Source organism: Phaseolus vulgaris, chromosome 4 (genome assembly GCF_051622355.1).
Source record: "Phaseolus vulgaris cultivar YP4 chromosome 4, ASM5162235v1, whole genome shotgun sequence".
Taxonomy (NCBI): Eukaryota; Viridiplantae; Streptophyta; class Magnoliopsida; order Fabales; family Fabaceae; genus Phaseolus; species Phaseolus vulgaris.
The window spans coordinates 8,896,370-8,908,262 of NC_143501.1; the positions used below are offsets into that span (position 1 = coordinate 8,896,370).

The 11,893-nt window shown below is 30.4% G+C and overlaps 1 pseudogene across 1 annotated transcript; it reads right to left on the reverse strand.

Moving 5' to 3' along the window:
- Positions 1-2,853: 2,853 nt before the first annotated feature.
- On the reverse strand, positions 2,854-9,167 carry LOC137837123 (triacylglycerol lipase 2-like; annotated as a pseudogene). The gene is made up of 9 exons (XR_016520703.1): positions 8,930-9,167; positions 7,423-7,539; positions 4,790-4,930; positions 4,578-4,688; positions 4,178-4,321; positions 3,997-4,037; positions 3,625-3,704; positions 3,440-3,535; positions 2,854-3,164 (listed from the first exon to the last, which is right to left on the reverse strand). The product of XR_016520703.1 is annotated as a triacylglycerol lipase 2-like (transcript).
- Positions 9,168-11,893: the final 2,726 nt, after the last annotated feature.

Below are 11,893 nucleotides of genomic sequence, written 5' to 3' on the forward strand. Positions count from 1 at the left end.
CACAACAATTCCCATTCAATAAGAAACTATTAACTGGGTGGCTAATAACAGTTTCGCCTTATAACAGTATTCACAGTTTGGGGTGCCTTATAATAGGAATTTATATATGCTTATAATTAATGTGTGGACTGGTTTTGATCACAGGGTTATAATTTTTAATGTAATTTTGTAGAAGGATTGGAATAAACTTACTACTCCCCTTTATTATATTATTTATTATTGATAAAAAAAAAATATTAACTAAGAACCCAGAAAATAGGCAAAATGGAAAAGTGTATGAATTAAAAGGTTTTCTTGTTATATCTCAACTACTTTAAATTCTTCTTTCTTTTAACTTTTCTTTTACATCTTCAAGATTGCAATAAACTATTAATTGATGTTGTTTTTAGTATTCTTCACCAAAAATTAGTTATTTTATGTCAATTAATATGAATGATGTTTTAAGAAATAATTAGTTGATTCATTTAAGAAATAATAAAATAGTTTTTTAATTAGAAAATAAAAAAAGTGTTAAATCGATGGCAGGAGGTATACTAACTTGGACGTCCCTCGAGAATTATAAATCACCCCTAGTAGAGATAAGGGGACCATCAAAGTCTAGGGGCTTAAACGACAACAGCAGAAGGGTCGGCAGTGTCACTGACCGATGAAGAGGATTCTAATTAGAGAAGGAGGTTGCGGAGGAGTCGAATGTCGCCAGGGGATCGGGTGGTGGTCGCGATGTTGCTTGCATCCCTTCTCCTTTTCCTGTCCCTGTCGACAATGGTGGAAGGGCCAACATCAAAGGCTGAGGGGTTGCCAGCCGCAACCGTCTCGAGGCTTGCCTCAGCCTCTCTCGAGGGCCTTCGCACAGAAGGCGACCATGAGGTCATCTACCTGAGGCTATTTCTCGACCGAGGCTATTTCTCGACACCCGATCATTATGTCGACCGATACCACAAAGACCATTACGCTTAAGCAGGATTAGTGAGGCTAATCAACAATCAAGAGGTAGGTAATGCACTTCTAAACATGACCTAACTCCTTAGTCTGACCCAATAAGAAAGAGCCCATGACAATAACATAAATAGGCACAAAATCCAAGAACTAGGTAAGTCATTATACCGTGCTTAGAGACTGAGTACCAAATACTGAATTTTGACTTGAGCGTTAGAGTGCCTTTTGCAGGTACCATCCGAGTCTGGACTTTGTGGAGATCGAAAGGAAGAGTGAGAAGAGAAGAGTAAGAAACTTGCTTGGAGAGGAATAGAAGTGCAAACCAACCGACCGAGAAAATACAAGAACAACTCGAATCATTATCTTGGTTCTAATCCCATTTGAGAACAAAAACAAAATAGAAAGAAAAAAAATAACATGACAAAGAAATAAAAAATCCTTTTAATTAATTCTTTCCCGTTATGAATGTTATATATATATATATATATATATATATATCACTATAGGCACTACAAATTGAACCTAAAAAAATATTTGACAATAAAGTTGTTATTTTCATATTAAATAGGCATTTTCTAAACAATTCACAAAATGTAGACAATCAAGAACTAATAAACGATATTTTAAACGATTTGAACAACTTTTTATTCATCTAATCTTTGCATAAATCATATGAACAATTTAAATTTAAGATAATATTTAAATTTTTATATTAAATATATCAGATGAGAAAATAAGATTAGATAAATATTCAAAACTTTTCATACTAGAAATACAACTTCCAAAACATTAATAATAAAATGTGTTGGATGTTGGAACTATCCAATATCAATACATCCACCAAAATAATGAGTAAATATGTTAAATTTACCTTGCCACATTTGGTTTCCATTACTAATGTTATCTTACTCTCACTTATGACCCTTAATGGAACTAACTATAGATACCAAGATATAAAAATAAATAAGACAACCTACTTGAATGAGGAGAGAGGATGATTAGGAAAAATAAATTGAGATGAAAAATTGCTTAAGGTCGCTATGGCGTCTAAAATTGAAATTGAGAATGAGTAAAATTGATAAAAAAAAGAAGAAGAAATAATCCTTAATGAATATTAGAAGATTCAGAAATCACTAATTTTATTTTGCTACCATAATAAAAGAATCAATAAAATAAGAGAATCAATGAGATAATGTGTGCAATTGTGGAGAAAAAAAAGTAGAGAGAGAATCAAATTGGATTTTGATCTCATCCCTTTTATTATTGTTTGGATTAAATATTTTGTTTATTCCTATACTTTCACACGAAATTAAGTTTTGTTCTTAGTCTTAACTTTATACCTCACGAGTACTTGTAATAAAGAAACTATTGGAATGAGTCATTGTTTTTTTTTTACGTGATAAATAAATATTCAATATGGACTACGATGTTAAAATATTTCACGCGGACTCATACATGAATGTTATAATTTATAATACAGTTCATACTGAAAATTCTTACATAAAATAAAACAATAGTAAGGATTCATTCTAATAATTTTCTTAGTACAACCCAGAAAATTTAAAGTTTGAATTAGGGACATAAATCAATTTCACCTAATAATAAAAGGACGAAAGACATATTTAATCCTTATTTTCTGTAGTAAGGGATAATAATGTTTTTTTTTTTTTCAGAAGTGTTTTTGTTTGAAACTCACTAGTACGACTTGCAGATATTTTTTATTGAGTTGATACTAATAAAATTAAAATTATTTGTTAAATTAAACAGCATTATTTCAATATCTAAAATATTTGTGTAACCATTTAGAAACTTCAAGGTTTGAACACTTTACTTTTATCATATCATAACATTATGAAAATTATAAATTTATAAACTGATTTTTATTTAGGGATTCCAACTTAAAGTAGCCCAGCTCCTCCATAATCACTCCATGAAGTGTTAATTAAAATTGACGGTTGAAAAATGCAGTAACATCATTGTAGACTTTGTCCTTGGCATTCATCCCCATAACATAGTCTGCATGAGCATAGTCCTTGATGAACTGAACACTTAGCTTGTCAACATCATGGAACTTTAGATGATCAAGCAAATTCTTGACATCATCAACATCAGAGAGTGCATCTTCACCTCCATAGCTTATGAAAAGAGGAAGGTTATGGGGGATATTTGAAAGGTTATAGATTGGATTCCTCCATTGTCAAATTTTGTCAGAACACCACTTCTAACCGCTGTAAAGTTGAATTAAGTTTAAAATTCACTTAATAACTATATTTTTTCATTAGTTAATTAGCTTATTAGTTAATGTTGTAATGAAATTAAATATAAATGAAAATAAACACTGTTCTTTAAGAACTTTTCTGCAAGTCCTTATGAACCAAAATTGAAATAAAACCATCATAATTGAGACAAACAAGCTATTTGAACCATTTGATAAGTCTAATAAATTTTAATCTTTTTGAAACATATAACAAAATATATAATAGGGCAGATTGAAAATTCTTACTCTGAGACAAGTGCACCACGTTCTTTGTTGATGTTGGTTGAGGTTCATGATCCATGAATCGATTAACAGTTGAAGAATTGAGGCAACAGTTATCACCTGAATAAGACAACATGGTAAAAAAATGGGAAAGTTTTTCTTTTGTAAAAAAGGTGTTTAGACTTAAGAGTTTGAGTAAAGACTTAAACCAGTTATTGCTGTAAACACATCTGCACAGTGTACTCCAGGCTCAAGGCAGAGAAACTTTATCAATTCAATAACAGGTAACCTAGTCAAATCAAATGTTGAAAGAGTGTTAAATTATGTATGGAAAACTAGGTAGTGGATTTTAAAGTATGACGGGTGGCTTCTTATATTTTTCATGTAGCTAAATGTTTAAACACTCTAATCCACATTGAAAATCTATTTGTCACGTAAAAGAAAAAAAAAACTTAATTTCAATAATTTTCTTATTATAAATAAGAAAACGTTTAAAGTTTGTATTAGAAAAAAAAACTAATTTCATGTGAAAATACAGAAATAAAAAACATATTTAATCCATTTAAGTTATATGTTCTTACCCTTTGGGATCAAATTCTGGCATACCAGTCTCGATCATTATCTGTATAAGGAAAAAAACAACATGAGTTGACACAAATTTGATCTGTATAATCAAATTCTTATCTCTAGACAAACGATATGGTATCATTAATTTTAAATTTGTAGAGATCAAAAGTTAGTATCATTGATTAGCTTATTTACCTCTCCAATAAATGAGTTGGCAACAACAACTCCAAGTACTGTCTTCATGTGGCTCAAATAGGCCACTGGACATAACAAGGCTGCTGATTTTAGCTGATTCACCAATTTCCCTTCTGTAAAGGACGCCAAAGCTATCAAAGTTCCCTGCCAAACATGACCTTCAAACAATAGTACCAGACTAGAACTATAATTGTTGGACACATTTGTTAGGACAATACTTAGATGCAATTTCTTGGTTTTTTTTTTCTCTAATCAGAATTTGACTTTTACTTTCATGGTCCACATGATAAAGGGTTTGCAATGAAGATAGACACAAGTTGCTGAAGTGCATTTCCTATTCAAAAGGTGACAAACAACTAAATAATTAAATGTAAGTTTTGTACCAACTTATACTACTTACCAAAGAATGTCCCACGTAATTTATCTTCTGCCCAGTTTGTTTGGAAACATAATTAAAAATAGCCGGCAAATCATAAGTCACCATATCATCCCAGCACCAATTCCAATAAGCCTTCCATGTTTAAACAATACACACAAAAATGTTAATACATATAAAACAAAAGACATTGTTAAGTATCAATAGAACAATAACATCCATAAAAAGTGACAAACTGGTTTAGAGGGGTCCAAAGAGATGTGTTTGCGGCTATATGTTGTTCCTCTGGCATTAACAATCCACACATCAAAGCCATTATCAGCCAGAATCATGGGCAGGTTTTGTTCTGGAGAGTTCAGAAGCCATGCCCTTCCATCCTGCGTACCCATGTCTTCATATTCAGTCAAGAACATTTGAGAAACATAACAATAGAACAAACTTGTCCTCCATGATCTGAGCTAGTCTAATGATATATGTGCATAATTTAAGGTCTTAATAAGGCCACAAAGAGTCCCTTATGCTTCATATTTTTTTATCAGCAAAATATACATAATTACTAAAGGATTACCATAGTTTAATTCAAAGTAACAAACAACACAACACAAAAATAAAACACAATAAAACTACCTAACAAGTTTTCTAGCATCCTGACAAACTTCTCATAACACCTAGCACTGACAAACTTTTCCACCTAGCACCATAACATGTTAATCCATATACCTACTATGCCTTATCCTCCTCTCCAACAATAATGCAGGGTAAAGGTATAACTCTGTCTTTCCATATCAACACTTCACCTACTATCATGTTACTTATCTCAGAATTCAAAGTGTTAGACTCAAGTAACAGAGTTTGTATATGTAGATTAGCTGCTCCAAATAACTTCCATTGCATCACACAACTGGTGTATAATAATACCTTCATCCTCCTTATGATAACAATTACCTATGTATAATAGTAAAACTTTGTTAACAAACTGAACTGTTTATTATTTTCATCTTATGTTGTAAGAAGCTTACAAGATTCATTATAGGCAACCTCTCTTACCAACAAAAGTTATTATTAGTAACGGCTGACAACTATAAAGCTAATAGTTGTAACAGAGAACATAAAATATAACTAATTATTCACTCTATCAAACTCAAGGTGAAGAGTTTTTCAAGAAAAACTCAAGGTCATTAAAAACTCTTCACGTTGAGTTTGCCTCTAAGGAAAGAAATGCGAGCTAAAGATAGAGGTTTGGTCAGCACATTTGTCTATTGATAGCAGGGATATGATATATAAAGAGTTGCTTGGCCATAATCTTTTTCTACAGAAAGAAAACATCAATCTCCATGCATTTATTGCAATTATGAAACATGGGATTGTGAGCAATAGATAAAACACTTTGATTATCACAAAGAACACGAGTAATAAAAGAAACTTGAACTTCAATCAGCAAAGTAGAAATCCATGTTAATTTAGTATGAGTTTGAGCCAAACTTTTGTAATCAACCTTTGTGCTAGAATGAGCACTAACTCGTTGCTTGCGGGACCACTAAGATATTAAATTGTGCCCAAGAAAGATGGTTGTTCCTGAAGTAGAATATCTATCATTAATATCAAATGTACAATTAGCATCACAAATGACTTTCAGTGGCAAAGGTTGGGCAAGAAATGCAAGCTAAAAATGTAGTCCATGGAATAAACTACCTTTAAGGTACCAGGTATGCATTTAACTACAATCCAATGAGAATATAGTGGTTTCGCCATTGACAAACTTTGATCATCACAAATCTGATTTCGGGTCTAGTAATAGTGACATAACTTGTAGCATTTAACTTTTCTCTTCTAACTCTCCACTTGTCTTTCCTTCTTTTTTTTCTATTTCAGCCTCCTACACCTTTGTTTTTGTGACCGGTTTGTGCCTGCAAAACTTGTTCTTGAACCTTTTCACCATTCCTCTTCTAATTGACTCTATTCATGGACATCAATAGAATTTTCCAACTCTTCCTTTTTTTTCTTCTTCTAAAATTTCTTTGATTCCAGGATGCCATCACAATATGGTCAAATTGAGGAATCAATGTTCTCAACACCTGTAACATCACATTTCACGATTTCATTGCATTTACAAGAACTAGTCAGTAGAAATAATCACCTATGGACTCTTGATCAGTCATAGGTAGTCTTCAAAGATATTGAAGCTTAACTTTCTTTACTTTGTCAGCTTCTACATATTCTTTGTGCAGAATATGCCATGCTTCTTATGTAGAATTAGTTGAGTGAATTTTCTAAGTTTCCAAAATGTCTACTTATGTACACTTTCTTTCATAGGAAAGTCAAAGATAACCCTCATTTCTCAAACCATTAATCAAAGTTCTTGCCATTGAACACAGGTAAGTTTTCTGGGAAAGAACCATTTAAATCCACCATTATTCCAAGTCACTCATGCTTCCGAGTATTTGCACAGTATCAACTTTCAACAGCTCACAAACACAGGCCATTGAACAGTAGCTTTAGATACCATCTTATTGAGAAGAAGATACTCACTCGCTCATGAATATTGTAGATAATGGAGAGAAGAAATTAAGAAAAGATTTTCTTCCTCAAAATATCTGTTTCACTTTGTTACAAACCCTACTTTTATATGCTATTCTCACCAAGATACATAAAGCTATTTTCACTAACTGATAACAGAATACAACTGACTATAACAAGCACGATCCATCATTTGAGTTATATCACAACATTTTCTTATCTCAGTGAATCAAAGTTTACACTATTTAATGTATTTTTAGCCTTTTCTTTTTTGTATGTTATAACTAGTTATGTCTGTTAACTCATGTTTTCATTCAAGAATGGCTAAATTGTTGCAGTTTTTCTAACTTACCACAAGTACTCCGTGTTGTATTATCACGGGCTGTTTCTTAGTCTCACTGTCACCAACCTCTGTTCGACCTTCAGGAATCCTTTGAAGGCTAAGAATGTAGCCATCTTCTGTTGTAACCTAATCAACATTGTATACAGCATTTTAATCCATATTCTAAGGTAAGCTTTTGAATTTCACAACATCAGTGACAAAAAAATTCACTTCATATCCACCACAATTAGATACACTGTACATATTTCTCATCACAAATTGTTTCATTTTGATTGCTATTTTACAAAATAATGAAATAGTGATTTTTTTTAATTATATCTATACCCATTTATTATGGAGTTAAAAAAATAGATGAAAAAGAATCTAATTAATTAGAAATGGATAATAATATATATCACAATTTCTTTACTATTGTTTTTCTTTTTTATTTTGATTTACAAACTGATTTAATTAAGTTAAGTAACTTAAAAAATTTATGTATCTTTAATTAAATCTTAAAAGTTCTTTATTTTAGTAATTAAAATATTTTTATATTTTTGTCTAAGTAGTTTGTCTTTTTTTTATATAAAGCTTTCATGTTTAACATTATTATGCAACTTGACATCTCATTTATGATGATACCTCAAGTAACAATAATCATTGTCATCACACGAAAAAAGTATTATTAAAAAGAATGTAAGGACTAAACCAAAACACATATGTTAAAAAAAATAGTACTAGACTATACATATTCATAAAGAATTCTAAAAACAAATAGAAGAAAGTCTATTATACCAAATGAGTATTATACCAAATTAGATAATGTTATTTTCATTAACTCATTGATTAACTTAACTTTGATTAACTTGTTAATTTTTATTACAATATTCTCTAATAGGTAAACTCATTCCTTCTCTTTCTAACAACAAATTAATCCGCAACTTAGAAAAGTGTGGAGAGAAAAAAAAACACATTGATTAAAGTAATCATCATATCTTCCTATTAACTACAAAATCAAACGATAAAAATAATTAAAAAATAATGTTTTAAACACACTCAACTGAACAAATTCTTTTAAAAAATTCAATTAAAAATATCCAAATAAATGAGATACTTAAAAGTAATCATATTTTAAATATTTCTCTCCAGTTTTATTTAAGAGACTTTCTCTTCAATATGTTTGTCTCTTACTAAAATGTAGAGGAAACATAAAAAAAATTGAAAATACTAAATACACTGAAAGACAAACGACACATTTTTCTAATTAAAGTGAAAATGTAAATAAAAATCATCGGTGTTTGCACAACTAAGTTTCAAAAGACACTAATTGTCAATATGATTTTAATCACAACATTAAAGTTCTCGAATCAATTATGATTGTATCAACCATATTTGTCTACAATTTTTAAGAACTTGAAAAAGAAAAATGATAATTAGGTTCATGTTAAGGTAATATTAAAAGGTATAAAAAAGATAAGAAATTTTTAGTGTGGTTTTAGAAATTCATGCAGATTAGAAATATGTTTAGAGGTCTTACTTGAAGTTCTTGACATTTGTAACCATGAATGGTGATTGAAGAAGTGCATAAGCCATCCAATGAAGGATCTTCTCCTTGTGCTTGATGAGGCACCAATTCTAGGACAAAGAAACAAAGAGACAAAGTAATGGAACCCAACAAGCCTATTTCAGCCATGAGTTTTGGTTTTAAATGTGCAATGTGGCATTGAGGAACACAACAATTCCCATTCAATAAGAAGATATTAACTGGGTGGCTAATAACAGTTTGGCCTTATAACAACAATATTCACACTTTGGTGTGCCTTATAATAGGAATTGCTATATGCTGATAATTGATAATTAATGTGTGGACTGGTTTTGATCACAGGGTGTTACTCTTATGAATATAGTTCTTGATGAAATTTTGTAGAAGGATTGGAATAAACTTACTACTCCCATTTATTATATATTATTTATTATTTATAAAAAAAATTATTAACTAGAAACCAAAAAATAGGACAAAGTGGAAAAGTGTGTGAATTAAAAGGTTTTCTTGTTATATCTCAACTACTTCAAATTCTTCTTTCTTTTAACTTTTCTTTTACATCTTGAAGATTGCAATAAACTATTAATTGATGTTTCTTTTTAGTATTCTTCACCAAAAAGTAGTTATTTTATGTCAATTAATATGAATGATAATGTAAAAAATGGAATTTTTATGTCGAATTTAGAAACCATCTAACTTAGGCATTTTTTCTTGGTCGGTTATGATGATAACTAATATCACGTCATTACAAGAAAAATTGGAATTGCATACAACCAAAATCCGTATGTAATGTAAAAAAAGTTATTTTTAATTTTTTTATTATTTATACCTATTTATATTTTTTAATAATTCTGGATGCATTCTGCACTGGATATGACTCAAACCCAAGTCATAGAACTAGTAACCACTAGACCAGACAAATTCTTTAGTCGTATTATCATTTTTATTATACTTATTATTATTAATATAATTTATGCATATTAATATAATTATTATTATTAATAATAATAAAATAAATTATATTCATATTATTAATATTTATTAATATTATATTAATATTATTAATATTATTCATATTATTAATATTATTACTAATATTAATAATAATAATAATATTGTTATTATTAATATTATTATTAATATTATTATTAATATTATAATTAATATTATTATTAATATTATTATTAATATTATAATTAATATTATTATTAATATTATTACTAATATTATTAATATAATTTTAAATATTATTAATATTATTTTAAATATTATTAATATTATTTTAAATATTATTAATATTATTTTAATATTATTTTAAATATTATTAATATTATTTTAATATTATTTTAAATATTATTAATATTATTTTAATATTATTTTAAATATTATTAATATTATTAGTATTATTATTAATATTATTAGTATTATTATTAATATTAGTATTAATATTAATATTATTAATATTATATTCATATTATTAGTATTAATATTCATATTATTAATATTAATATTCATATTATTAATATTATATTCATATTGTTAATATTATTAATACATGGGGTTTTTTAGAACAGCCGGTGGAGTGAGGATAAGGATGAGGGTAAGGTTAAGGTCAGAGATTTCTTTGAAGCCAGGTTTGTTGGAAATGAAGAGTTGTCGGTTAGGCTGGACAACGTTTGTTTTAATTCCATTTCCGTGGAGGATAATCAGATGTTGATTGGAGATTTTACTGAAAAGGAAATTAAGGAAGCGGTGTGGAGTTGTGATAGCTCGAAGAGTCCTGGTCCATACAGATTTAATATGGGATTTATAAAGTTTTGTTGGGATTTCATCAAAGCAGATATTATGGTTGCAGTAAAGGATTTCGAATCTTTCGGAAAATGGCATCGAGGTTCAAATGCATCATTCTTATGCTTGATCCCTAAATGTGAAAATCCTCTGCAGCTTGGGGAGTTTAGACCTATCTCATTGGTCGGAAGTCTGTGCAAAATTATTTTGAAGGCTCTGTCGCTGCGTCTAAAAAAGGTGATTGGTAAAGTCATCGACGTCAGGCAGTCCGCTTTTCTTCAGGGGAGGGGTTTGTTGGATGGTGTGTTAGTCGCTAATGAAGTTCTGGATGAGATAAAGAGAAGGAAGAAAAGCTGTGCTTTCTTCAAAGCCGATTTTGAAAAGGCGTACGACTCAGAGAGATGGGAGTTCATCTATTATATGTTAGAAAGGCTCGGTTTTTGTGGTAAATGGATTCGTTGGATAAAAGGGTGTTTGGAGTCTCCTTCTGTGTCTGTGCTAGTGAATGGTAGTCCGTCTAAGGAGTTCTTCCCAGAAAAAAGGACTTCGACAAGGCGCCCCATTAACCCCTGTTTTGTTCCTTATTGCGGCGGAAGGCTTGGCAGGCGTGTCTAGAATGGCAACTGAGAGGAAGTTGATAGGTAGTCTGGAGATTGGCAGAGAGAAGGTGAAGGTTAACATGTTGTAGTATGTTGATGATACTGTTTTCTTTTGTGAAGCTAATGTTAAAAGTATTTTCAATATTAAGGCGGCTCTGAATTGTTTTTAACTTGCGTCTGGGCTTAAGGTGCATTTTATGAAGAGCAAGTTAGGAGGTGTGGGAGTAAAGCAAATATCGATTCAGCGTTTTGCGTCAATTCTTAATTGTGAGGTGATGACAATTCCTTTTGTTTATTTGGGTTTGTCGATAGGAGGGTGTCATAAGAAAAAGAAGTTTTGGGCTAGGGTGATATATAGAGTGAAAAGAAGACTAAGTAGTTGGAAAGGCAGGCTATTGTCTATGGTAGGGCGAATTTGCCTGATCAAGTCGGTTCTCTCTTCTATCCCTTTGTTTTACCTATCTCTTTTCAAAATGTCTGTTGGGGTGGCAAACGAGATAGTGAGTATTCAAAGGAATTTCCTGTGGAGCTGGGGCTCTGATGGAAGAAAGGTAGCGTGGGCTTCTTGGAA